This window comes from Lissotriton vulgaris, chromosome 3_2 (assembly GCF_964263255.1).
Source record: "Lissotriton vulgaris chromosome 3_2, aLisVul1.2, whole genome shotgun sequence".
NCBI classification, from domain to species: domain Eukaryota; kingdom Metazoa; phylum Chordata; class Amphibia; order Caudata; family Salamandridae; genus Lissotriton; species Lissotriton vulgaris.
Window position 1 is genome coordinate 296076575 of NC_141690.1, and position 26750 is coordinate 296103324.

Below are 26750 nucleotides of genomic sequence, written 5' to 3' on the forward strand. Positions count from 1 at the left end.
ACCATTTCCTTGTAAATATTCCCTTTGGTGTTCACACTGATAAGGACATTTTTACAGGGTGATCGAGTGAAAATATAAGAAAAACTCAGCTTTCGTTAAGGTTCTTTTGGCATAGCTGGCTATCTTCTCCTAGTGTGTATGGGGGTGACAATGTCTTTTGGCCTACACATAGAGGGATGATGTGTGCTATTTTAATCATTGTTGGCGGCTGCAACGTGCTCTGAGGTAACGTGTGTTGCACTCCAGTCCCTGGCCTGCACCGTGCAATTTGACCCTTGTGGCACCAGGAGTCTTGGCTACGACCTTGGCTACTACCTTTTTCTGGAGATTTCTTTTGGGTTAGTTTTGGCTTCTTTTTTGTTAGTCTTTTGGGAGCCTCCCTAGGCCCCACGTAATCAGTTGCCTTATTTTCTGCAAAAGCAGAGGTGGTCCTGAAGCTTGTGCTGTGGCCCCATGAAGCCCTGCTCATGTCATTTGTGGTGTTTGAGGCTGGGCTTACTTTTTCTCTGGGTGGTGTATACGAGACCATGTGTGTTTGATTCTTGCCTGGCCAAATATGGAGGTGAGCCCATCCTGCAATTTACTCCTGCTCGAAACTGTGATGGATTTTGTGTACCCCTGTCTGACAGGCACTCATCCCCATCACCCCCCATCCCCTCCCCCCCACCACCACCACCTTTTTTTAGGATGTTTGGACCTACGGTTCCTGGTTGTGCCTAGGGACCCCTAACCAGTGGTGTGCTTTTGTTGTTGTTTTAAAGGGACGTGATGTCAGGAATCACAGGAGGTTTCCTCCTCATACCTCCTCAGTGGCTTCTACCCTCTCATTCCAAACTCAATGAGTCATTCATCCATTAGGTTGGAGTGCTAGTTGGCACCGCAGAACTCCAACATGGCTGCCAACCTTTTTTCACTGCAACAGCTTAATGCTGTGTAGCAGTCTAGTCCTGCATGCAATCAAGGTCTGGTGAAGTGCTCTCCAACATTTTACTGCGCACTTCACCGAAGATTCCTCCAGGAGAACATCTGAAAAAGGAGCGTTGTGTTAGTTAGTGAGGGTAGAATCGAATTTCCCGGGTTAGTCGGTAAGGTCACAATTGTCAAATAAAGGTTAGTGCATAAATTTGAGCATTCTTCCTGAAGAAATGAACGTTTAAAATATATTTCCCTTGTCCAGTATAATTGTGTTAGGCTGAGGAAATAAAGGTCGTTTTTCATAGAGTAGAGTTGTTTAAACGACAGCCAAGCATAGCCTTTATTCAGGAAATAAATGTACTAAGAAATATTCTCTAGTCAAGTTGACCCGGGCGTGACCTTTCAACACGCCGTGTCTCAGAGATTATTTAGGAGCCTCAATAGAGAAATACCGCCAGATTCATGAAAAACAGCATTTGCGAATCTGTAATAGCGAAAAAATGCGATTCGCTATTCAGATATCGCAAATCCGAATTCATGAAGATTAGCGATTAAAAAAGCGATTCGCACGCGGGCGCAAATTCCGTTAGCGATTACCGATAATCGCAGAAAAATCGCTATTTCCGGGTACCCGCTCCGGGATTGCGAACTCGCAAGATCGGGAAATCGGGAAGTCGCATTTCGAGCCCAGTGATGACATCACAACCAGGAAGCAGCCAGTTCCCACCCCCATTCATCACAGTGAGGCAGACCTCGAGGGAGCAAGTGGGAGAGCTGCTGCAATACAGGAGATTTCTACACATCTACTACTTTGCTACAATGTCAGAGGAACCTGTTCCTGGCCCCAGCAACTCCTCTGGGCGCAAAAGGAAGCTCAAATTTTCCGAGCAGGAGCTCGAACCCTTGATTGAGGGGGTGGTGGCCAACCACGACAAACTCTTCGGAAAAGACTCCAGGAGGGTCCCCGAGCAAGAAAAACGGAGGATATGGCAAGGGATTGCCTCCACTGTCAACTCCGTGGGAGTGGCTGATAGGTCCCTAGAGGAGCTGAAGAAACAATGGTACGACCTCCGAGGCCTGCCAAGGAGAAGGTGGCGGAGCGCCTTGGAGAGTCGTCGGGCACTGGAGGTGGCGGACCTACAGTCCCTCCCAACACAGCCATGGAGGACCAGGTGGAGGACACCCTAGAGAGGGAGGCCTGTATAGGCTTCACACGTCTCGACTCATCCCGCACCACCCAAGACACCCAAGGTAAGTGGCATGCGACTGCGACCCTGCCCCCTATGAATGTCCATGACCAAATAGGCTCCCCTAATGTCCCATAGGCATGCCATAGTTGCACAACAAGGAATGCCCTGATGCATTGTGGGAGATGTAGTGTGGCCACAATGTAGTAGTACCACAATGCAGCCAGACAGGTCCCAAAGCACACAAAGCTACAGCCATTCAGGGAATGTCACCCAGCATGCATGTAGCAACTGCACGTCTGCCAGATACATGCAACTAATGATCCTCCACTTACCCTCACAGGTGGCGGTGAAAGCAGCGACAGTGAAAGGCTGCAAATTGATGAGGAGGTCCAGGAGGAGGAGGTGCCACCACCAACCCAGGCACCAGCCCCTGCCGCTGCTACAACACCAGCAGCCAGATCCACCAGCAGTGTTCCCCCTGCGACTGGTGCAGCACCTACAGCCGCTGCCAGGCCAGCTACTATTGTGCCCTCTGCAACTGCCGCACCACCTAGAGCCGCAGCCAGGCCAGCTACTATTGTGCCCCCTGCATCTGGCGCACCAGCAACGCCAGCTGTCATACCCCCAGCAGCTGTCGCTACAACATCTGGGCCCACGCCAGTTGCGACACAGCGGCCAGCCACAGTCTCAGGCCAGCAGGGCAGGCGTGGCAGGTCTCGCCAGCACACCACTCCAGCAAGATGGAGGGGCAATGGACAGGGGCTGGCGCGTTTGAGCGTTGAAAGACGCATGTTGAGGATACACCAGCGCCAGGCACTACAGCAAGGTGCCATTCAGCTGCAGCTCCATAAGATAGGGCGCAATGTGGCCGGAGTCGCTGACCGCATGGACCCCATGACGGCGGCTATGGCAGGTGTGGGGGAGCGCATAGACAACATGACTGCAGCCATGGCAGGTGTGGGTGAGGGAATGGCCCGCATGACTGCAGCCATGGAGGCCAACACCGCTACGATGTCCACACAGCGCAGTGCAGCACGCCGCCGCCACCGTCAACTCATGAGCCGGGTGGACTCCTACAGCAGGTCAAATTATGTTGCTGCCAATGCAACTTCTCTGTTGGCGCGGCGGTCCCTAACACAGCAGCACCAACTTGTCCAGTGCAGTGAGGACATGACCAGGGTCCTGGAGCACCTCACCACGGCCGTTACGGTACTACACCCTCCAGCAATACCATCCACTGTGGGGGGTGATGATGTTAGTGAGGGGGCATCCAGCATCAGCAGCCACTCAGCCTCACAAATCCCACCACACAGCCGCAGCACCAGGCCCACGCCAGGTCCAGAAGCCCCGGAAAAGGATGCCCCTCAGAGGCGCTTGGGCGCAACGCGCAATAGGCGCACTTGAGAACATTTGACATTAATTGGCACAGGCTGACTTTAAGCCTGCCATGTCCTATGACACTGCAGTATGCTGTAATACTGTTAGTGGGAGATAGTTGAACTGAAACCTTTTTTTTGTGATTTGAACAAATACATTTATTTTGCTACACACATTAGCGTTGTGTCATCATTACATTTTGCATGCATTGTTGATTTGTGGGGTGATGGAAGAGGGTGTACTAGAAACTGTTCACTGTGATGTGGTTGCGACGTCTGTGGCCTTCAGCTGGGTTCTCCCCACGTGCATGGCGCGCATGTGCAGGTGGCCGGTTGTCCCCTTCAGATTCACTGTCAGAGATGTGGACAGGTATCTGGCGCTTGGTTGCAATGTTATGTATTATTGCGCAGACAGCCACAACGCGGCAGCACACTGCAGGACTGTAATACATGGCCCCACCTGTCTTGTGCAGTATGCGGAACCTGCTCTTGAGCAGGCCAAATGTCCTTTCTATGCAATTCCTTGTCCGTATGTGTGCAATATTGTAGCGCCGTTGCTGGGGTGTAGCAGGGTTGAGGTATGGGGTCAGGAGGTATTCACGGAGGGCGTAGCCACTGTCACCTGAATGAGAGGAGCAGATGGTGATTGCCTGTGCTGCGCTGTTACATCTTAGCAATGTGACATTGTCGACAAAGTGTACTTACCAAGTAGGTGTCCTTCCCCAAACTCTCCCCTGACCAGCCGTGTGTGGAGGCCGCTGTGCCGGAATATGAAGGAGTCATGGGTACTCCCTGGGTACTGTGCGACAATGTCAGTGATGTATGTCTTAGCATTGCAGACCATCTGGATGTTGAGGGAGTGGTAGGACTTTCTATTGCGGAACATATACTCCATGCCAGCTGGTGGGCAGATGGCGACGTGGGTACAGTCTATGCATCCGAGCACATGTGTAAAATGGGCTACATTGTAGAATTGTAGCTTGGTCATGTCCAATTCCTGTTGGCTGGCGGGAAATTTGATGTGACGGTGTAGCTGGGTGAGCATGGCGTCAACAAAAGTGTGGAGGCAGCGTGACATGGTGGGCTGGGATATCCCCCCAGCAGCCGCTACTATCCCCTGGAAACTCCCGGAGGCCAGGAGGTGCAGGCTACACAATACCTGCACATGTGTAAGCACCGCATTGGTACGGCTTGTTGGGTGCTGCATCAGGGGGTCAAGGTCCTGTATTAGCTGCATTATCTTTTCCCCATTCAGCCTGTATTTAGCATATATCTGCTCTCTGGTTTGGCCCAGCAAGGTGACCCGCTGGCGGAATATCCTGTCCTGGATCCTGCGTCTCCTCCGTGCTAATCGCTGTAGCCTTCAACGCCTCACCACCATGTACATTCTTGGCATTGTGGGACTCCTAATGCTGCTGCTGATGATTGTCCTTATGTGTGATTGGTCAGGCCAGAACCTGTTGGTGATTGGACAACGGTTTTTTAAAAGTAATTTTTGCATGGCTTTTATGGTTACCACCTGCTTTGAGTTGTCCATATTTTGCGCGGCGCAAAATGCGATTTTTGGGTTTTTCGCTATTAGCGATTTTTCTTGAATACCGATTGTGATTCTATCGCAAATTCGCTATTTCTTTCGCAGAATCCGTGGTTTCTCGCATTTTCCGATTCGCTAATGCTCACCTGCCGGGATTCTGCGAATATAATAGCGAATTCGCTATTCTGTGTTTGCGAATTCGCTTTTTTGATGTTGAATGCCGATTACGGAAATTGCGCCCGCAATTGCATTTTCGCAGCGATTGCGGGCGCAATTTTACTTCATGAATCAGGCTGTATATTCTTCCGAAGGTTTAATGCTTGCAAGTTTTCCCTTCATGCAGCATTGAACCTTGCATTTAAAAGCTAAGAATTGAATATTCAAAGCGAGCATTTCATCTTCATGCTGCTCAAGTTAAAAGCTTATCAATCATTCACTTTGACACTCGCAGTTAATTTGTTCTAGGAACCACGTTTGTCTTGTGCCTAATGGAAGAATAAACACTTCTAAAAGCTTTTGGCGCTGCATTGTTTATTCTTCAGAATCACACAATAATTCGAGTTCTTGGCTTCTCTGAGCTAAAGGTTTTTCAACTGAAATACTTTTGGCAACCAAGGCAAAGCCTCTCATTAGCCTTTAATAAGAACATTTAATCTGCGCCCCCACCTACTAATAAGATTCTATAAAATAAGTTTGGAGGGTTGGTTTTTTGGAGAGAAGTGAAAGACTCGCCCCAGCAATTCAGAACCCCAATTAAAAGTCCCTACGTCTACTTGTTAAGTGAGTATGCCTTAGGAAGAAACCCCAAGATACCATATACCAGAAGAGAAAGAAGAACATTACTTACTTGTTTTTTCTCATGATGACAGAGCACAGAAGGAAGTCAAAGGGTCTATAAAGAAAAGAACAAGAGACTTAGTGAAGACTTCTTTTAGTGAAAAAAGATACAGACATTAAGAGAAGAAAGAAGAGAGGCTAGCCCCAAAACTACTTTCTGGTAAGATAAGTTATTCATATGTCTAATAAGAAAGTAAGTTAAATGCAAACAGAAAAAGTTATATGAGTACTTGTTGTGTAGCCTGAATAAAACAGAAGAAGAAGAATACCAAAAGAAGCAGAGCAGGCAGAGTTTTGGAGCAGTCTCTTCTCTATCCCAATCCCTTTCCCCCCCTTAGTACTTACCTGCTAAGGAGTAAACAATCAACCTGGCAGTGGGGTTCTGAGAGGGGCATTGGGACTTAGCGGCATTCTGCTCCTGTGTGGTTCCTGGCTGTATATAGCAGTCCCTTGACAGAGTGAAGTGCCCACGTTGGTACAAACACCTAAGCAGAATGGCAGAAGGTTTAGACCTTAAAGATTCAGGCGAGATCTTGAGTAATATACAAAAGGAATTGGAGGCAGTGAGAGAGGAGAATAAGATATTGAGACAAGAGATAATAACCTTTAAAACAGGAACACCAGCTTTGGGTGCTAGTCAAGCTTCCACATCCTTTGCAACGCAGAACCCAAACACTTGAACACCAACCTATGCCCCTACACAAGTTATCCACTCACTATCCCCAGTAATTCCTCTTGCCCCTTCAGAGAGATTCAACAGAGACCCACAGAAGGCTCACATTTTTTTGTCCCAGTGTTCGTTGCATTTTATATGCCATCCTACGATTTTCCCTGATGCACAATCACGTGTGGCATTTATCCTTTCCTATCTGAGTAGAGATGCAGCCTCTTGGTCCATGCCACTAGTGTCTAAGGATGCCCCAGTTTTATACAATTTAGACGAATTCAAAAAGGAATTCCTCCGCATTTTTGATCAAAGAACAGCATCCCAAGCCTCAGACAACGAACTGTTGGAATTAAAATAGGGAAACCGAGAATTAATAGCTTATCTAGCCCAATTTAATAAACTGGTGGTCTAGACAAGCTGGCCTGAAGATAAGCAAGCTGCAGTTTTTTACAGGGGGTTAAGAGAGTAACTGAAGGACGCCCTTTCGCAAATTCCGAATAGACCAACTGACATCTCAGCCTTAGTGGATCTAACTCTAGAAATTTACTCTCGACTAAGTGAGCGAAACGGAGAGCGAAATAGAGAGTTTAGGTCTAGTGTTCCTCGTTTCGACCGAGCCAAAACTGACTCTTCACGACCTGCCGAGAGTTCCACTGGAATTGAACCCATGCAAATTGGAGCAATCAGGGGCCCCCTTTCTAAAGAGGAAAAGGAAAAAAGAAGATTAAACAAATTATGTTTATATTGTGAAGGAAGCGGACATTTTGTCAAAAATTGTTTGAAAAGACCCAAGTTGCCTGCCAAGGAGAAGGTAAACTAGAGGCACCACAGGTACGCGGGGTTGGACCTGTGGATGCGATAATGGCTGTAACCCTAAGGTTTCGAGGTATAATGTTGGATGGAGTCAATGTCATGGTGGATTCTGGAGCAACTGGTAACTTTTGCGATCTCAAATTTGCTGGTCAGATCGGATTACAATCTATACAATAGGAGAAGAGCGAGAAGGTCCGAGCAGTGGATGGCACTGAATTGCCTTCTGGACCAATTACCAGCCATACTAAATTGGTACACATGACCACTATTGAAGCCATCAAGAGACATTACAGTTTAATTTAATAGACGCTCCTCAATTCCAACTAATCTTAGGTCTCCCATGGCTGACGGAACACAACCCGTTGATTGATTGGGGAGCCCCTACTATTCAATTAAATTCACCCTCTTCACGCACACGGGAAAATCCACGCTCCTCACGCACACAAGGAATCCACACTCCTCACGCACACGGGGAATCCACACTCCTAATGCACACGGGGAATCCACCCTCTTCGCGCACATAGGGAATACATTACCACGCTCTTCACGCACATGGGGAATTGGAAAGCGTGAACTATAAGGAAGCGCGCCATTAGGACGCGGCCTCCCGGAAACCCGGCCACGCCCTCGTGGTTCCTTTTCGTAGGATTGGGCATGACTACAGCATGAATCACTTCTGGGGCAAGGTTGTGACATCACGTCCGGCCAGAGAAGCCAACCGCAAGGGAGAGGAGTGGGCGTGGGCCTATTTAGGGTAACTTGCACTGGTCTTCGCTCTCTTCCTGATGGCGCCGGCCCCAGTATGCGGGGGACTCTGTTAATCTCCCACCCACCCATCCCTAGAGGTAGAGCTTGTAAAGGTGTTGGAAGTGGAATAGAGAGTGGCAGCACGGAGGACACATAAATTGCCTTACATAGTTAAAGGGAGTCCTCCTGCTGAAGGACTGGGTTTCTTAAGACCCAGCGGTGCCAGGGGACAACACCTGAAACCTTCGTGGGTAACCTGTTCCGGCGTACAAATGACAGAGACACAGGACACTTCCTTCGGCATCAAAGATTCGAGGTTTATTACTGCAGGGAACACAGAAGTCACGAGAAGTACATAACATGTAGGTTCACGGAGCCTGATTCGAATTGCTACTGTGGGTCGCTCCTTTTATACAGTTTTCTCTCATAGGTTAACATGGTACACAAAAGGTTACAACTCGGTTCCCATCGTAAAACCATAAGGGGTTACTTTCATGTATTCAAGGCCCGGAACATAAGTACAGAAACGTTTGGTGGTTCCCAACTGTAAAAACCCATCTTCCCACCATTAGTACATTCCAATCAACAATAAACAGATCGAGGAAAGGACAGAAACAGATGCAGAGGAAGACAGAAACAGTGGGGAGATCAAAAATGGTGTAAAGGGGTGGTATCAGGAAACACGAGCGGCAGGCATCAAAGGGACGTGCCTAATGAGATGCACGGCTAGGACAATAGACCAGCACGGCAAGATAAGCCTCGAGCGGGGCCATCTGCCTTACAGTGCCGTCCCCCTTATCATAAAGACACCTTCAAAGGAAACTTGTCTTCCGCAAGAGTTTGGAAATCCCAGGGTCGCGAAGCGGACAGCGTCCGTTCGCTGGCTACTTGAGGGCAAGAGACAAAATGGATGCCGCATCTAAGATGGAACCCGTGGGCTCGGATGTAGAAACCCACGAAACAAACGAACGGTTTAGGTTAGCACAGCGAAAATGCGTACACCCACTAAACTCGTCATTTGCGGTTCATGGATACCAGACTCGACCATATTCGTACGCGTCGAAAACACCACTTACGATCGTCACGGAACCTCACTGCACACTCCCTAGGCCAGCACTGAGGGGGAGAGAGGGTAAGCTCACCCCAGAGAGAATGGAGACACCGGCTGGGGGCAAGGGCGCCATTTTACACACTAGGGCATGGGGCATCTGCCTCTGGTTATTCCCTACGAGCCCCGATGGGCTGCCTGGTGGTTGAGGGGTGGGACCCTCAGGTGGCGGACAAAGACCAGATGACAGGGGCTCACCTCTCAAGGACGCAGGTGGGTTTTGCCGTGCGTGGCTCTCAGTTGAATGGGGGATGCGAGCCAGAAAGCCCCTTAGTGCTAGAGCAATAGACAACATTCTTCTGATATATAAATTAAGTTCTGTCAGACTTGCTGATGGATGATGATTTTATGATCAACGTAAATGTAAATATTGCTTAAAGATTGAATTTGATAAATCCATATCGTATCGAATTGTATTAAATATACATTGTCATGTTTGTGTGATGGTTTGTAATAAACATGGTCTCTTTTACCCACAGCTCTGGTCGTCAAGTATTGATTTGTGGGTTTGGATGGGAGCGGGCCAGGAGCCAACCTGGGGGGTCTGGGTCCTAACATTACCACGCTCTTCACACACACGGGAATACATCACCACCACCAGGGCACAAGTCTTAAAAAAAGAAGTGGGGGACACCGATGTCATCACAGGAAGTGACATCACGAAAGGTGGCTTGCACCATCAGACTCATTCCCTCCCCTCGCTCACCCCTCAGATGCGATTGCATCAGCGAAGCCAGCCCGTGGGCAGCGTTCTGAATGGGCTCCGATCTCGCCCCAGAGTGGCCAAAGAGTGAATGTGTGGCTCCATTTGCTCCAGTTATCGAGCTCCCGGAAAAATAAGGGGGGGGATGCCATCTACCCGCGTGGTACCCCGACTCAAGCCCTGAGCACGCCCTTCATGCACTTGGAGAATACATCACCACCACGCTCTTCAATGAACTGAGTCCGCTCAAGTTAGACCTCGCATGGTGCCAAGGATGTCTACAGTTTTGAAAGTGCTACTCAAATTCCATATTCAACTATACTAATTCACCACTAATCCTTTATGGGTTCCAGAGTGGCGTACTTCAACACCCATCAGGGGTAACAAGAGCTATATGAATGCAACCCTTTCTTCCCCTTTTATCCGTCCACTATCCTTCTCACTCCAAATAACTGACTAATATCCACCACTGAGATTACTTTCATGTTTCATGACACAGAGAACAGATTTCCCTTACCTAACACATAATTATAATACAACAATAATTCAAATAATTAATCAAATATTGGTGACAAAGGCTCAACCATGACATACACTATTTCAAAAAATATATAATTTATTCCATATTTATAAATATAAATTCCATACGTTTGTATCAGTTAACAGTCCTTTGTGAGTTCATCAAATATTATGAAATTTGCAATTTTTTATAAAGACAAGACATTTTTAATATAAAAAGTGTGAGCACAGAAAAGCATAATAAAGTGCAAATAAGTCAAACATATATACCAAATTAAATGGCTACAAGTTAATACATAATTCATTAAACCCCTGGTAAAAGAAGAGAATAGTGCTAACATCTACACACATTCATAACTGTCTACACATTCTCACTCAAACTACACACACTCCCACAACATTTGAAACAAGGAAGTAAAATCATGAGTCCAGGTCTCCAAGTTGAATGTGAGACCCCGCACTTGGTCGACGCGCGTTTCGGCGGCTCAAGGCCACCTTCTTCAGGACCACTTCCAATAGAATAACCCAAATATCCAGGGGGTACAAAAAAAGCAAGTGCTGGCGATTCAAAGGGAGTTCTAATGGAATAATCCAAATATAAAGTTCAGATGTTCATTTTGTATCTATCTTCCAAATTATGATCCCTTTGTGAATTGGTGTTGGAGTTAGTCAGGATTTCAGTAGTTACTTCATGTGACACGATTCTTGACTTTCTTTTTTAAAAAAGGATTTTTGTTCCCAGCTCTGGTAGATTATAGATGTGTGCACAGGGTCTTATAAATCCATCTTCTGCTAAGAATCTTGTGAGGGTACGCCAACCAAACCTTTCAATGTCCTTACTAGAGTGGAACCTCAATCCTGGCGTATCCGTCTCCTGAAAAGCTCCAAACGAGGGGAAGTGACATCACGAAAGGTGGCTTGCACCATCAGACTCATTCCCTCCCGTCGCTCACCCCTCAGATGCGATTGCATCAGCGAAGCCAGCCCGTGGGCAGCGTTCTGAATGGGCTCCGATCTCGCCCCAGAGGGGCCAAAGAGTGAATGTGTGGCTCCATTTGCTCCAGTTATCGAGCTCCTGGAAAAATAAGGGGGGGACGCCATCTACCCGCGTGGTACCCCGACTCAAGCCCTGACCACGCCCTTCATGCACTTGGAGAATACATCACCACCACGCTCTTCAATGAACTGAGTCCGCTCAAGTTAGACCTCGCTTTGTGCCAAGGACGCCCAAGCGGGACATCATGTACTGTCTACAGTTTTGAAAGTGCTACTCAAATTCCATATTCAACTATACTAACTCATTACTAATCCTTTATGGGTTCCAGAGTGGCGTACTTCAACACCCATCAGGGGTAACAAGAGCTATATGAATGCAAACCTTTCTTCCCCTTTTATCCCTCCGCTATCCTTCTCACTCCAAATAACTGACTAATATCCACCACTGAGATTACTTTCATGTTTCAGCGTATTAATTCACCACTAATCCTTTATAGGCTTCCGGAGTAGTGTGCTTCAACACCCCATCAGGGGTAACAGGCGCTATATAAATACAAGCCTCCCCTATCGATGTAATGTATAGGCATTTATATAGCGCACTACTTACCCGTAGGGTCCCAAGGCGCTTCGACCGCTGCGAAACCCTTCCTGGCTTCCCTAAGAGATGGTCCCTTAATGGGTATCTCCAGGGTGAGACCAGGCATCCCCGGCGGTCTGGTGGGGCCGTTAGTGAAGATGAGGCAAGCTAATGCCCAGAGTTGCCGAGTGTGATCGCTGATCAGAGTGGGCACCGAGGCGAGACAATTATCGAGTCCGCTGACCCTGGTCCAGAAACCTGCAGCGCCGGGAATCAAACCCTGGTCCCGGGCCGTCCTCTGCTCTTGGGTCTGCCGCCTCTAACCAGTGAGCCACACTACTTCACTATCCTTCTGCTATCATTCCAAATCCAAATAACTGACTAACCTATAACTGACTAACCTATTCACCACTTAAAATGTGCTTGCATGTTTCCCTCTACTGATTCAAGACTAATCCTCTATGGGTCCTGGAGTAGCGTGCTACTCGCCGAAAAAGCGGTTTGACACCTCGTCAGGGGTAATAAGCGCTATATAAATGCAATTACAATACATTACAACACGTCAGGCCTTAACTCGGGATCAAATTAAAATTTTCATCACAAACGAAAGCACAGGGACATTCATTTTTACATAAAAGAAAACACAGGAACAATTTTACTTGTTTTTGCTTTCCTCTTGTAGATAGAATAAATTGGAACCGGTCATAAATCTTCGTGCCTGTTGCATGTGAAGAACCAGTTAAACCCACTTACTGGGTCTCGGCGGCGGGGGAACCGCCCAAGTCTTCCATACCTTCCATACTTAGTAAAAGGAGACACAGGAGCCTTCGTCTGCAGGAGGAACCCAGATTTATCCAACAGCCCGGGCTATAGAACAGAGTCCTAAGCCAGTCAGAGACAAAACCCAGGAGGCTGCTGCTTCACTCTGCAGCTTACAAGCCTTTTATTCTTTTTCATCCCAGTCTTTTGGCTGTTAGTTCATTGTTTAATCAGGGCAGTGTTTGCAGTTGATAACCAGATCCAGACGACCTTTGTAGATGGTGACCTGGTCAAGGCTTGGTACACAAATCATTGTTCACTCCGCTTTGATCAAGGCTCAGTCTTTCAGGTCATTGTTCAATTGCCTTGATCAAAGCCCGGTCTTTCAAGTCATTGTTTAATCACCCTGATCAAGGACCAGCAGTCAGACCATTGTCTAGACAACCAGATCACGGTGTCAAGGATGTTTACCAGGCTGGGAGCAGGAGATGAAAAACAAATCATTTACTCAGGGTGTGCGTGTCTTGTGGCTTTCTGGTGAACTGCAAAGAACAGAAGGGGTTGGATGTGTGACAGTTCCTGGGCAGAAATGCAGGCTGCAAGATGGCTGTTGTCGTCTTAGTTAGATTTTCCTCAGGCATCAGCAGAAACGACCAGGTGGGTCGTGTGGAAGTGATTGACACGAGATGGCAATGAAAAAGCAATGGAGTCCTGGTACAAATGATGCCGATCAGAAGAACACTTTTCCTCACATGTGTGATGAGGAAGTGTAAGGATGGAAGCCATCCAGGGTGGGTGGAGTGGCAGTTTTTAGGGTCGCGCCAGTGAATGCGAGACATTGCTGTGTACAATAAGGTGGCTGCAGCCGCCCATTGCTTACCTTTGGTTCATTGGCTTACTTAGGGGCAGATTTACAAGCCTGATGTGCCGCCGGTGCATCACGTTGCGTGACGCACCGGTGCCGCAGCCTGGTAAGGGATGTTTACAAGCACAGGTAAAGTGACCCAGCCTGACTTAACCTGTGCCTGTACATATCGCCCCTGTTCACCCAGTACTTTGCGTGTTTGGGGCGGGACAAGGGTGTTGCTGTGGCTGTTCCCACGCAACTCCCATGTCCACTGATGCATTTCCAGATTTATGAGAAATCGGAAACCTGGAAATGCGTCAGTTTGCTGAGCCACTATAGGGGTGGCGTAGCCAAGCGAAACGAGGAGAATTGTTTTCATTTCTCCACGTTTTTCCTCTTTCAATGCGTGCTGCATTCTACAGCACGCATTGAAAGAGAAAAATGTCTGCAGTGATTACCTTTGTGCAGGAAGGGGCCCCTTCCTGCACAAAAACAAGCTCTCCATGGCGCAGGCATCCTTGCACCATGGTGCAATGGTGCCTACGCCGGCGTATGGCAGCTGTTTGTGAGCCAGTGAAGGGGAGAGCACACGAATGCAACATATTCTTGTAAATGTGTCGCATTCCTGTGCTTCGGGAAGTGCCGCAGCGTGGCACAGCCAAAGGGCTTGCGGTGCCACGCTGCGGCACTTTCTTGTAGATCTGCCCCTGAGCCAGGGTGTGCTTTGGATGCACCTCCTGTTGTTCTATGGAGCCTTTCATTGGTTTTCCTCTCCTGATGGGGCTGTCATTCAGGTCCTGTTTTCATTTCCTGTGTTTCTCACTCTCTCCTACCCCACTGTGGCGCTCCGACAAGGCCCAACACTTGGGTGAGTGAGACTGCTAAATCACAACACATACACTGGATAACGGTTAGCCCGAAAGACCCCGAGCGGTCTTCCGCATGTTTATTTATACTCCCGGCGCGAGCCCGCCCCGGGGTTGTGCGTGCGTGCGAGGAAAGAGATACATTGTAGGAGAGAGCCCGGGTGGCTCTCTACATCCCTCCCTTGATTTAGTTCTGCCCATACTGCATGCCCCGGACTTCCTTTTATGGCGATGTCCAGGCAAAGTCTCTCATCCGCAGGTTAGGCCTTGGGTTGGGCCTCAAACTGTATCTGGGATTCCGGGTCCATGGTGATTCAACAATCCCAGCCGGGGTTGCCCCCGTGCTTTCACTCATATCAGTCGCCCTTGGTTAACCTTGCTCTGCGTCCGGGTCCTGTGGTGTCGGCCTTGGCTGATTCTCACCCCGTTGTTGTACCACAGTCGACCTCGGGGAGCTCCTGCTGATGTCCAGATCTTCATACTCCCCAGCTTCCACTCCTTCTTCAACTCTTCGTCCTCCAGTTGTCTCTGTTACTTTTCTGAAGCATGACACGTTCCGTGTCACAACTTGTCCATTCCTCTTCGCGGTTACCATTGTCCCTTGGACCTTGTCCACTCTCCACACTTCCGACTCGAATGGAGTTCGGAATTTCCATCCTGGATTGACGACCACCAAGTCCCCTTCCTTTATGTTCGGTTCTTTGGCATGGCGATACACGCTTGCCTTGATGTTGGTGTTCTGTCTCCTAGCTTGAGTGGCCTCGGCATTTCTCTCCTCTGGCACCCATGTGCTATCGGTCGGGATGCTGTCCCTGGGTGCACGCTTAAACAGCACGTGGGCAGGGGCACACTTTGTTGTTGAGTGAGGCGTTTGTCGGTATGCTCCTAGGAATTGGTCAAGGGCTGTCTCCGGGTCTTCCCCATTGTCCACCGCAATCCGGAGGGCCCTATTCAGTGTTCGCATTAGTCTCTCAACTTCCCCATTTGCCTGGGGCCACAGCGGGGTGATCTTCCTGTGTTTGATCCGGAGGGCCTCCAAGTATGACTGAAATTCTCTCCCTTGAAAAGGGGGTCCGTTGTCGGACTTGATTTCCTCCGGGAGCCCCATCGTAGCAAAGACGCGGCTCAGCACCTTCATAACTTGCGGGAATGCTGTGGATGGTATGACTTTAACTATTGGGAATTTTGAGAACGAGTCGACTAACACCAGCATGTGTCTTCCGTCTGGAAAACTGCCAAAGTCTATGCTGAGGTGTGTCCAGGGTGTCTGAGGTGCCGGGGCGGGTTCTCCGCCCGTGATCGTGCCGGCATGGCAGGACCGTATCATGGCGTCCACTTGGCTGTCCATGGCAGGAAACCACACTTTCCTCCTTAGCCGTGCTTTTGTGTTTGCCATGCCTTGGTGTCCCACATGTGCTAGACTCAAGGCTCTTTGTTGGAGGCTTTCCGGTATGACGATGAGGTGCCCTCGTAAGATGATTCCTTCATCTCCCATGCTTAGTTCGCTGCGTACCTGCCACAGTTGTTGTCTTGCGTGGCTCACCTCTGGCCGGAGGCTTGAGTCACCATCAAGGAAGTGGGCCCAACGGTTTTCCTCCAGAGCTCGGCGGACTTTCATCAGAGTCTCGTCCACGGCGGTGGCTTCTCCAATTTCTTTGATTGACATGTTCTCCGGACACGCTGCCTGCGTGATCATGTGGACAATTTCCTCCACCTCCTCTCCTTCTTCTTTGGGCGGACACTGGTTGATGACATCCGGGTGCCGGGACAGGTAATTGGCCGGGTTGTGGGCCCCTGGTCGGAACACGATTTTGAAGCGGTAACCCTGCAGCTGGACTGCCCATCGTTCAATGCGTGGGGGTGCTAACCATGATGACCCCGCGAAGAGGGGTAGAAGTGGCTTGTGGTCGGTTACCACCGTGAATTCCTGCCCACAGAGGTAGAGGTAAAAGTGCTGGCATGCCCACTTGATGGCCAGGGCTTCTCTTTCTATTTCCGCGTATCTGGTCTCGGTGTCAGACAGTGCTTTGCTCGCATAGGCAACAGGCTTCCACTCTTCGGACCCGTATTCTTGCAGGAGGACTGCTCCCAGGCCTACGGGACTGGCGTCAACGATTAACTCGATCCGACGACGTGGCTGGAAGTAGGCCATGGTGGTGTCATCCAGAAGGCTGGCCTTGATTGCTTGAGATGTTTTGTTTGCGGTTCCAGTCCAGTCCCACTTCTGGTCGGCTCTGGTGAGGGCTCTGAGAGGTTCCGCGATTGTGGCTAAGTTGGGTATGAACCGACCGCAGTAGGTGGCCATGCCCAAGAAGCTGCGTACTTCGGTTGGGTTTCGAGGAGTGCTGGCTGCCTTGATCGCCTCCGCTTTCTTGGGGTCTACTTTCAGGCCCTCCCTCGTGAAGATGTACCCAAAAAAGTCTATTGACTCCTGATAGAAGGAGCATTTTGCCCTGTGAAGGGTCAGCCCACTGTCCGCAAGTCTTTGAAGGGCTGCCCTCAAGTTAACGTGATGTTCTTCTATGGTCGCGGAGTACACCAGAATATCATCGCTGAGGTTGATCACCCCCCTCAGTCCTGATAGTACCTCTCGAATGGCATTTTGGAAAACCTCTGCTGCGGAGGAGACACCAAAGCTGAGCCGGGTGTAGCGTCGCAACCCCACGTGGGTCGAAAAGGTGGTGATGTATCTGCTGGCTGGTTCCAACTCGAGCTGATGGTATCCCGAGTTAAGGTCTAGCTTTGAAAACCATTTCGCCCCGTTTAAGTCTGCTACTATATCATCCATGGTGGGAGTGATATGTCTTTCGCGTTTGACGGCTGTATTGGGGAGCCTCATGTCCACACATAGACGGATGGCCCCTGGCTGCTTCGGCTTTGGTGAGACTACCAGTGGGGAGACCCAGGGTGTTGGGCCCGACACTTTCTCGATTACTCCTAGGTCTTCAAGCTTCCAGAGCTCCTCTTCGACCTGTGACCTGAGGTTGAAGGGCACCCGCCGGTGTCGGAGTGCTACATGCCTAACTGATGTGTCTATGTGCAGCTTGAATCTTCGCCCCTTTAGTTTTCCTAGGCCCTTGAACAGCTCCGGAAAATCCTTCAGCATGAAATCCGCGTGCGCCTGGTGTACTTGATTGGCGAAGAATACTAGGCCGAGGTCTTCTGCCGTGTGGCAGCTCAGAAGAGTGCCTTTCTTTCCCTCAGTGATGTGAAATTTGGTTTCCGTGGAATACTCTCCATTAACTACGGTCGTTTGAATTACTCCTCAAAGGGGTAGCGGTTCTGTTCCCCCGTAGGTGTAGATCCTCTCTGCGGAGGGGGTCAGTATGGGCTTCGGGGACATCTTCTCGTATTGGTCCGAGTCCATGACATTCACGGACGCCCCCGTGTCTATCAGGGCACTGACTTCATTGCCATCTACTGCTATGGAACACATGGGCGGCGGCCTCCTTCTCGTGGACGCTCTGCTTACATAGGAGACGACGTATACTTTGTCGTCCTCGTCGTCCTCGTACCTGGGTCGTCTTTCCTGGGCTTGAGTGTGCGGAGGAGGCAGTTCCTGGTCGAGGGATAGCTCTCGGATGCGCTGCGTCACTGCCCTGGCACGTGGGCCTGCTGACCTGAACTTCCCTCCCGACAGACAGCAGCAAAGTGATTCATGCGCCCACACTTGAGGCACGTTTTTCCTTTCGCGCCACACGTGGCCGTGGCAGGGTGATCTTCTCCTCAATACCCGCATTGGTTTCCTCTTGGCGGGGCGTTCCGCTGTCTCGCTGGTGGGAATCTCCTCTGTATCGCGTCGACCCTTTCTTCCTTGATCGGCGTTGTTCTCGCAGCAGGAGGGGCAATCACCGGCGTGCGTACTGCTGCCTCCATTTCCTCTGCCCTGGCGTCGGACAGTTCGTGCGACCTGGCTAGGATTAGTATTTTGTCGAGTGATATGCCCGGTTGTCTCAGGATTAGCTTTCTCAGCAGCTTTGATTTGCACCCCACTATGATCTGATCCCTTATTTCTTCCCGTGGGTTAGTGAACGGGCACGTGCTTGCTAGCCGGCGGAGCCGGGCATAGTACATATCAACAGACTCGGAGTCAGTCTGCCAGGCGCGTTTAAACTTGAACTTTTCAAAGTCATTATTGAGCTAGGGATCAAAGTGCGCGTTTAAGGCCGCGACTGCGGCATCGTAGTCGTGCTCAGGCCCTGTGTTGGGGAGCGATTCAAACAGATCGTAGATTTCAGGTCCCCCGTATAAAATGAGGAGCGACCTCTTCACTGTACCGTCTGTTTCTCTGGTGCCCTTAAAGTAGAGGTTGAGTCTCCCGACCCACGCCTTCCATCGAAGCGCCGCTGTCGCCGGGTCCGCTGTCTCGCTGAAGGGCGGGATGGGCGCTGCGCCGGAGTGGAGGTGGGCAGGCACCGCTGGCATGGGGGCTCCCGCCTGGGCTTGGGCCTGCGGTGGTTGCGCTGGCACTACTGGCGGCGGCTGGACTGCTGGAGGTGGGACCTGACCTGCCCCGTCCTGGGCTGCCCCTGTCGCGTCCTGATTCATGGTGTGGCCCTGAGTATGTGGTTCTGGAACTTTCCGGTGTCGTGTCGTCGTGTGGTGACAGGGCCTTGTCACAGCAGTGGGAAGCGCCCTCTATGGCTCAACAGAAAAGTCACTTGGTTTTGCCAATGGTTGATGTGGTGTGAGTCACCATGCGAGTGACAACAGCCGTATGTGTACACCTTCCCTACGACTGTAGACCAAATGTGTTGCAGGTCGAGTGCCTGGGAAACCTGGAGATGGCAGGATTCGATTTGCACTAGCCAGTGCTTGTTTCTGCTGAGTTATTGCAGCCTGAAGCGGAGCGCGCGGAGGCTCAGCGCGATGTCTTGGGCGCACCCGTGGTCTTGGGCGCAGTACGCGCGCTTGCTGCCGAGGAGGGGCGGGGTCCGCGGTAGGCCTCGGCCACCTGGTGCGGCCGCAGAGATCTTCCCTCGCGGCGGGCGGGGTGCACTTTTTCCACACAGGCCGGGGGAGAGACACACACGGGTGTCGCGCAAGTGGGGCAGATGGTTGACTTACCCGCAGGACCTTCAGGCGGCACGCCGACCCCCTCGAGCCCCGCCAGCTGAAGGCGCTCCCTCACGGGAGACGCGTGGACGGGCCTTGGGACAAAGGGGCTCGGCACAGCAACGCGGGTGGGCACCGCGGCTGGAGGCAGGCGACGCGGTGCCACAGGACACAGTAGGGCAAGCGTGGAGACAGACCGGCCTCGTCGCCAATGTGGCGCTCCGACAAGGCCCAACACTTGGGTGAGTGAGACTGCTGAATCACGACACATACACTGGATAACGGTTAGCCGGAAAGACCCCGAGCGGTCTTCCGCATATTTATTTATACCCCCGGCGCGAGCCCGCCCCGGGGTGTGCGTGCGTGCGTGCGAGGAAAGAGATACAGTGTAGGAGAGAGCCCGGGTGGCTCTCTACACCCACCACCTTAGCTCTTTCACCATAACATTTAGCCTTGCTGATTGGCTGAAAGTTCTGAAAAATAGCCCTTTGGTGCATTATAACGCTGTTAAAGCGCTATGACAATCCTTCTCCCATGAAGGTGCTCACGTGGTTTATATACAACTTCATTTTACACTGCGAGAGCGCTCACAGTCACAGCATATTTATGCAACTTCATTTTACTGCATATTTTCATAAGTAACTTATTGTCCCTAAAGCAACACTACCATGACGTCCAAAAGAAATCTAATGTACTAAATGATCAACTGTGCTGTGGAATGTTGATTTACTGCAACACGGGTGCGCTAAGAAAGGCAAGACCGCCATCTGCTGGAAGGACACTGAAAGCATCTCAAAGGAAATGTCAAGACTGGTGTTACAAAACCTGGGCGGTGCACCAATGAAAGAGGAGGGCGAGTTTTGGGTGGGGAGGGGGCCATGGGTCGACACATTACAAGGCTCATTATCAGATGGGGCTGTGACACATAATCGGAACACATTTGTTTGTGTTGTTTTCTGCCGCAATGATGAAGTTCTGCAGTTCACCCAACACTTGGCACTTGGCCCAGTGCTGACGATACAGCTTCTGACATCTGTAATGACATGGGGGCATATTATCAAGACAGGCGATAAAAGTTTTGCCGCTTTAGAGGCAGAAAACTGCTGCTAAAGCGGCGATAATGGGCTTGCTAATATGCTCTATGGAATTCCAATTGAAGATAATGTTAGATTTGAAGGACATCTAACCTGGGCTTCTATTGGAATTCTCAAGGGCATATTATCAAGCCCATTATCTAAGTTTTAGTGGCAGTTTTCTGCCGCTAAAGCGGCGACACTTTTATTGCCTGTCTTGATAATATGCCCCTTGGCCTTTACCCCTGTTACCCACCTTTCTAAGCTGCTTCACTCCCTCCAACTCTGCTGTCATACCGTTTTTCCCATAATGTTCAGTACTATCAGAAAAGCCCTATGACGCGCCCAGTATTAACCACGTCAAACCACTTTCTTTTTTTCTTTTTCGCTATGCTGCCCGACAGCCGCGAAGCTGTACAACGTGACAAAGACATTGACAAAGCCAATAGCTCTCAGATCAGCGAGACCAATGCTTGTTGTTTTAGTTGGCAGGTCTGCGTAAACGTGGCCTGGATCACTGTGTCATCGACATGGAACAAAACCCCTGACTTCAACGTGCGAGGCATCACTCTGACATCACTCTGTCGTGGATCTCTCTTGTCCATCTCATTGGCATGAATAACTTTAACATTACCATGAGATAGAATGCTGACATCACCAAAGCATTACATACTCTAAAATGACCAAGGCATCGATCCCTCTGAAATCACCAGACATGGGGCGAGATGGCTCAGTCACTTCTAACACTTGCTGTGATCTGCAGGTCACTGGTTTGAATCCTGACGAGTCCAACTCAACCCATCAACCCCATTTACAGTGCTTAGAAGTGGAAAAAGCACTGAATAAAACAATGTGTTAGTTCAAAAAAGGATTATTGTATGCTCTCACTTAACAACTGCATGTAAGACTCCTACAATCCCATGACATGGTGCACTCTGACGTCATATACACCTGCACGGGACAGATAAACCCGGACACTTCAGCCAGCACTCACAGGTACCCAGGGAAGTTACCGATAAAGAATATAACATGTCTCCCTCTTCACAATCAGTACGACACAAGGACACAGCTAGCTAGCCTACGGAACAAAAAACACAGTATAGGCCCTGAATTTAGTCAGAAGAAAAGAGGACTAAATTGTACAGACTGTGAAGCTGATGGCATCAAGCTTCACTTACCACCAATGACATCACAGGAAATTGCATCACAGGACAATAGGCCCCTACACTCTCTTTGAACAACCTTTATCAATGACTTCAGGCTGCATCATGTGAAAAAGCGTTTTCAAACAACCACAGCAAAGTTTACTGAAATTAACAAATGCCACATGCTTACTAAGGGCCTCATTTATAAGAAGGGACACATTGCTGCGTGAAAGCAGCGATGCGTCACTTCTCAGTGCGCCCTCCTTGCGACATGCTGATGTGTCATATCTACAGTATGGCGCATCATTTCGCAATCAGTTACAGATACATCAGTATTTCTGACGCATTTGTAGGTGTAAAAAGACGCATTGCTGGAGTGTGTCACGAAAGTGATGCAACTCCATCAATGGGTCATTTCACATGGACAAGTCCCATTTCAAATGTGCCTGCGTCAGTTTTACGTCTGCCATGAGGCAGGCGTAAGATATTGATGCATTTGCGTCCTAGAAGTGACTCCGTTAAATCTCATAGATTTCACGGCATCAATTCTACGAGGCTTCCTTGCATCAAAACCCCCCTCCTGCGCCACATTATACCTGGCGCAGGTATAATGTGGCGCAGATGTTTGCAAAGTGACACATCTACCTAGATGCGTCACCTTGTAAATTTGACGCAACATGGTGCATTTTGTACCCTGCTGGTTTGTCACAAAAAGTGACGCACCGGCGGCGCAAAAGTGACGCAAGGGCTCATAAATGAGCCCATAATTTCTTTTGTTTAAATCAGTAGCCAGAGATCTTAAATCATAGAGGCTGCAAAGAGATCTAAAGAAAGAGAAGAAATTGTGTGCAAAAACTGTCCACAGACAGACAATAAAAGGTGTGTGATCTTCTTTCTGCCGTCTGGGACTTTTCTCCTTTGCAGTTATGGGCCTGCGGGTAATTTAAAGCAACATGTCAGTAAAAAGCAGGATGAGGGTGTGCATGTTAGATTGTGTTCACAATACTTTAACTTCAATCACCACATGCATACAAAGCTTTACACACTGGTTTTCTGACTTTAATCCATTCTAACTTTGAGTTCAAGAAGTTGAATTATGTAGGGGTGATAGTGAAGGCGAAATTTCAATATTTGTGCTTGTGAATTGAGTCTGAATCCTCGAGCAAGTTCACAGGGGGCTGCTGCATGATTCATACAAAACCACCTCTGCAAATATGCTGTGTACAGAAATATTATTTATACTTGGGGGGGCTCATACAGGGTCTGTAAAAAAATAAATATACATCCACTGTAAAAAAATAAATATACATCCAATCAGCAATGGTAATTTGCCGCATTTGTAGATGCATTCTTCTGAGAGGAAAGCACATGCCTGTGCCTCTGACTTCATCAAGGCCACACAAGTGAATCAAATGAATCCTCCCTTTCAGCGAAGTGCATCCCTCGGCAAGGTGCAGTGTCTGTAACACAGTGACAAGTGGTGAGATTCTGGAGCTGGGTGGGGATTGTATTGCTATGAAAAGCAGACCCCGCGGGCTGGTGTTGTGAAGGTACCATGCAGTATGACTGTCCCTCATGTTGACAGAGTCACGGGTGCAACCCTCCTTACCTGTTATGGAGTAACTATACATTACTGTGCTGAAGGAGGATGATCAACCCTCCCCTACTGAGCTTGTTACGGTACATCAATGTATTCCACATCTAGCACACAAAAGTATCCTAGAGTAACACTCTTTACTGGTTGCAGAGTCTTCTAGCTGTGGATTTCCTATTTTGTGTGAAGTTATGTTCTTTATTTCAATGTTTACGTTCTCCATTTGTTAAACTGTCAGAACTACAATAAAATTGCACACGGGTAAGCTTAAAATGTTTTTACTAGTGCTTTTCTTCCACAAAATTAAAAACAGGAGGATCACATGTTTCAAAACTTGAATGTTGACGCTGAGGAGTCAGGCGCCTTCCTCAGGGCTACAGCTTTGAGTATTTCACATCAAATATTACGAAATGTCCCTGGTTAATAGGACATACCCTGTAAGTGCATTGAATGTCTCCTTTGCTGTTTTTCTTACATTGGGTCAGCAACAGTGGAAACACCCCTTCTTCATAGAACAGGTACATTTTGGCAGAAACAATGCAAGTTTGCCTTCTTCACAGAACAGGGGCAGCCGGGGCAGGAGCAGCACAACCTTTCCCCATCACAGGATAGAAACAGATCAATCAGCAGCAGAACAAGCTTTGCTTCCTCACAGAACAGGTACAACATGGCAGCAGCAAAGCAAGCTTCCCTCTTTCACAGAAGGCAACACGTGCAATTTACCATTCCCTGCACAACAGATTCAGCAGGGCATATTAGTGCAAGATTTATTCACTCACACAGCATGTACAGTTAAGCCATGAGTGACATCCATGTCACAGACAGATCTCACAGGTAGCAGTACTATGGAAACAAGCATTGGCATAGCCAATAGGTCTAATCTTTGGGACCTCTTAAGTGTTTAGCTAGAGCTATTGGCTTAGCCAATGTGTTTAAGCTACAGCGTAGAGCAGCGTGGCTGCTGGCAAATATGTCAGCCTCTTGAAAGAAGAGACAAAGAAATAAATTGTGTGTGTTTTAGTAGTTAATAGTGAGATAATGTAAGCAAGAGCGGGAATTAGTGAAATTGAAAGAGGGTGAACAGATAGTGTGTGTTGTACTGAGAATGAACGTAGGAGATAACAATTGAAATAGAGTATCAGTGTGAGGGTAAATGTGAGATATAGCAAGAGAGACGGTTAAATAGTAGAGACTGAGAGACACAAGCATTTGCAATGCAATCAGTCCCGCCTTTGGGACCTTATATGTATTTAGCTATGCAGCACATTAGCCTGGGTGCTGAAACATCTACTGTTCTTTAACATCGAGGGAAAGTGAGCACCAAACTATGTGAAAAGCAAGGTATGGGAACACATGGAGATAAATATTGCTTTTCAGTGGGAAATGGTATAGTTAGGGCTCCCGGTTTGATGGTATTTATTTTTTTGCCATTTCCGTCTGTATTTATCCACATTTATTTTTGCAACAAGCAAAAGAGGATGCTACAGCTAGTATTTTTCCACACTTATTTAAATTGACAATGCCCACATGTGCTCCATTTTTATGTGAGGGCACTGCCACCGTCAATGTATGAGAGGGGAGAGCTCGGAGGGCAATAGCTGCTTGCAAGGATGATGGAATCCATTTTGAGGAATTTCAATCAATTGCTTGGCTAGGGCTCTGCTGGAGAGGATTAGTGTTCTATTTGGTCGAACTGTGAATGTACAGACCTTAGGTAGCTGTCTCCCTGCATTGTTTCACAAACCAGTCAAAACATCCATGCCAAGCACTCAAATTGCGCTGACAAGTTTCCAAGTGGTCAGACCTCATAGCATGGATTTACAGGTTCCCGGGTTGCACAGTGGGGCCATCTCTCCCACCAGGTGCGCAACAACCATTGGGCTAAGAGTGCTTCAGCCCCCCCCCCCCCCCACTCTCACCCTCACTCATCCTGTGTGTCAGTCCGGGCTGAGACAGCTTTCCGGGCACACACACACACAGACAGTTTTTGAGCTACCAGCTGCACATGAGTACTTCACAGGTCTTTAACCCCTTTGCTGTGGGAGTAATTCCCCCATGGTGCGGAGGGGGAGGGGGGTGTCCGCAGCGCCGCTGTGCTCGTTACGAGCTCAGCTCCTCATAACTCAAAGTCAAAGTCAAAAGAAACTTTATTTCGATTTATTTTACAATCATAAAAGTACATTATAGAAAAATATTTGCAACAAATTTATAAAAATTTTCATATGTACAATATTAACTAATACATAAGCAAAACATTAAATTGATCTTGAAAAAGAATCATCTATACAATGAAACCCTGATTGGCAGTTGAATGAAAGTTATGCACATAACAATTTACAATGCAGAAACCGCTAATTGAGATCGAATTTTCAGACATGCCTTTAAGAAGCAAGCTATACATTTGGCAACAAATTGAGTGTCTAAACACTGTAGTGCCAAGAGAGCAGGTCTGCATCTTCTCAGTCCTGTTTGTCGAAGAAGTGGGACCAACCAGCTTTTACGCGGGGTCTCGTAGAAAGTACAGAATAAAATTACGTGCAAAGTAGACTGAGGAGTACAGTCATCACATGGACATCTAGTTAATTCACGAGTCCAGTCTGAGGGCTCAGGGAACGAGACAAGACGATAAAAAGAATCAAAACAAAATCTTGTTAAAACATATCTATCATAATTTGACAAGTAAAAAGACAGATAAGGTTGTATGCCAGGGAAGGATTGAATCTCCATTAATTGGGTATTTGATTGTTTACCGATTTCTGAGCACATGCGAAGGTCTCTTAAATGGGTGACACATAGATTCTTCAAGGTCTTTCTGGGTATATCCATTAGTAAGGGAGGGTTAGTGAAAAAAGCTGGACAATTCAAATCATTCAGAAAATTAAAGACATAAAGTAACCAAGAAATCTTTTTCCAGTGGGTCAGTGACAGGCAATCGGTTATTAGCAACCGGGTAAGATGGCATTGCTCCTTGGTCCATATACGGTGCCAGAGGAGCATCGGTTGGTATCTAATGGTGTCAGATAGATAATCCAAACCGAGCTCGATATGACTACCGTAATTAGGAGCACTTCGGGGGAGGGCTAGTACATATTTCAAGAAGTCATTTTCGGTTACTTGGAGCTCTCCGGCAGGAGCATAGCCCCATACGCCCGCTCCATAAGTAGCCACACTCAAACATTTGGCTTGATAGATTTTAAGTATCTCAGCGGGAGCGGGCTTGCGCAACTTCCTGGAAAAAGAGGTCAGCACTGCTGTTGTGCGCTGGAACTGCATTTTCTTACTGGTGATGGCAGGTTTCCAGGAGATCTGATCGTCGATGAGGATCCCCAAGTAAGGGTATTTCCTAGCGTTTTCTAATCTAGTATTGTCAATATAGAGAGGTTTGGATTTCTGAGCTTTCTTGCCAATGTGCATAACAAAAGTCTTGGA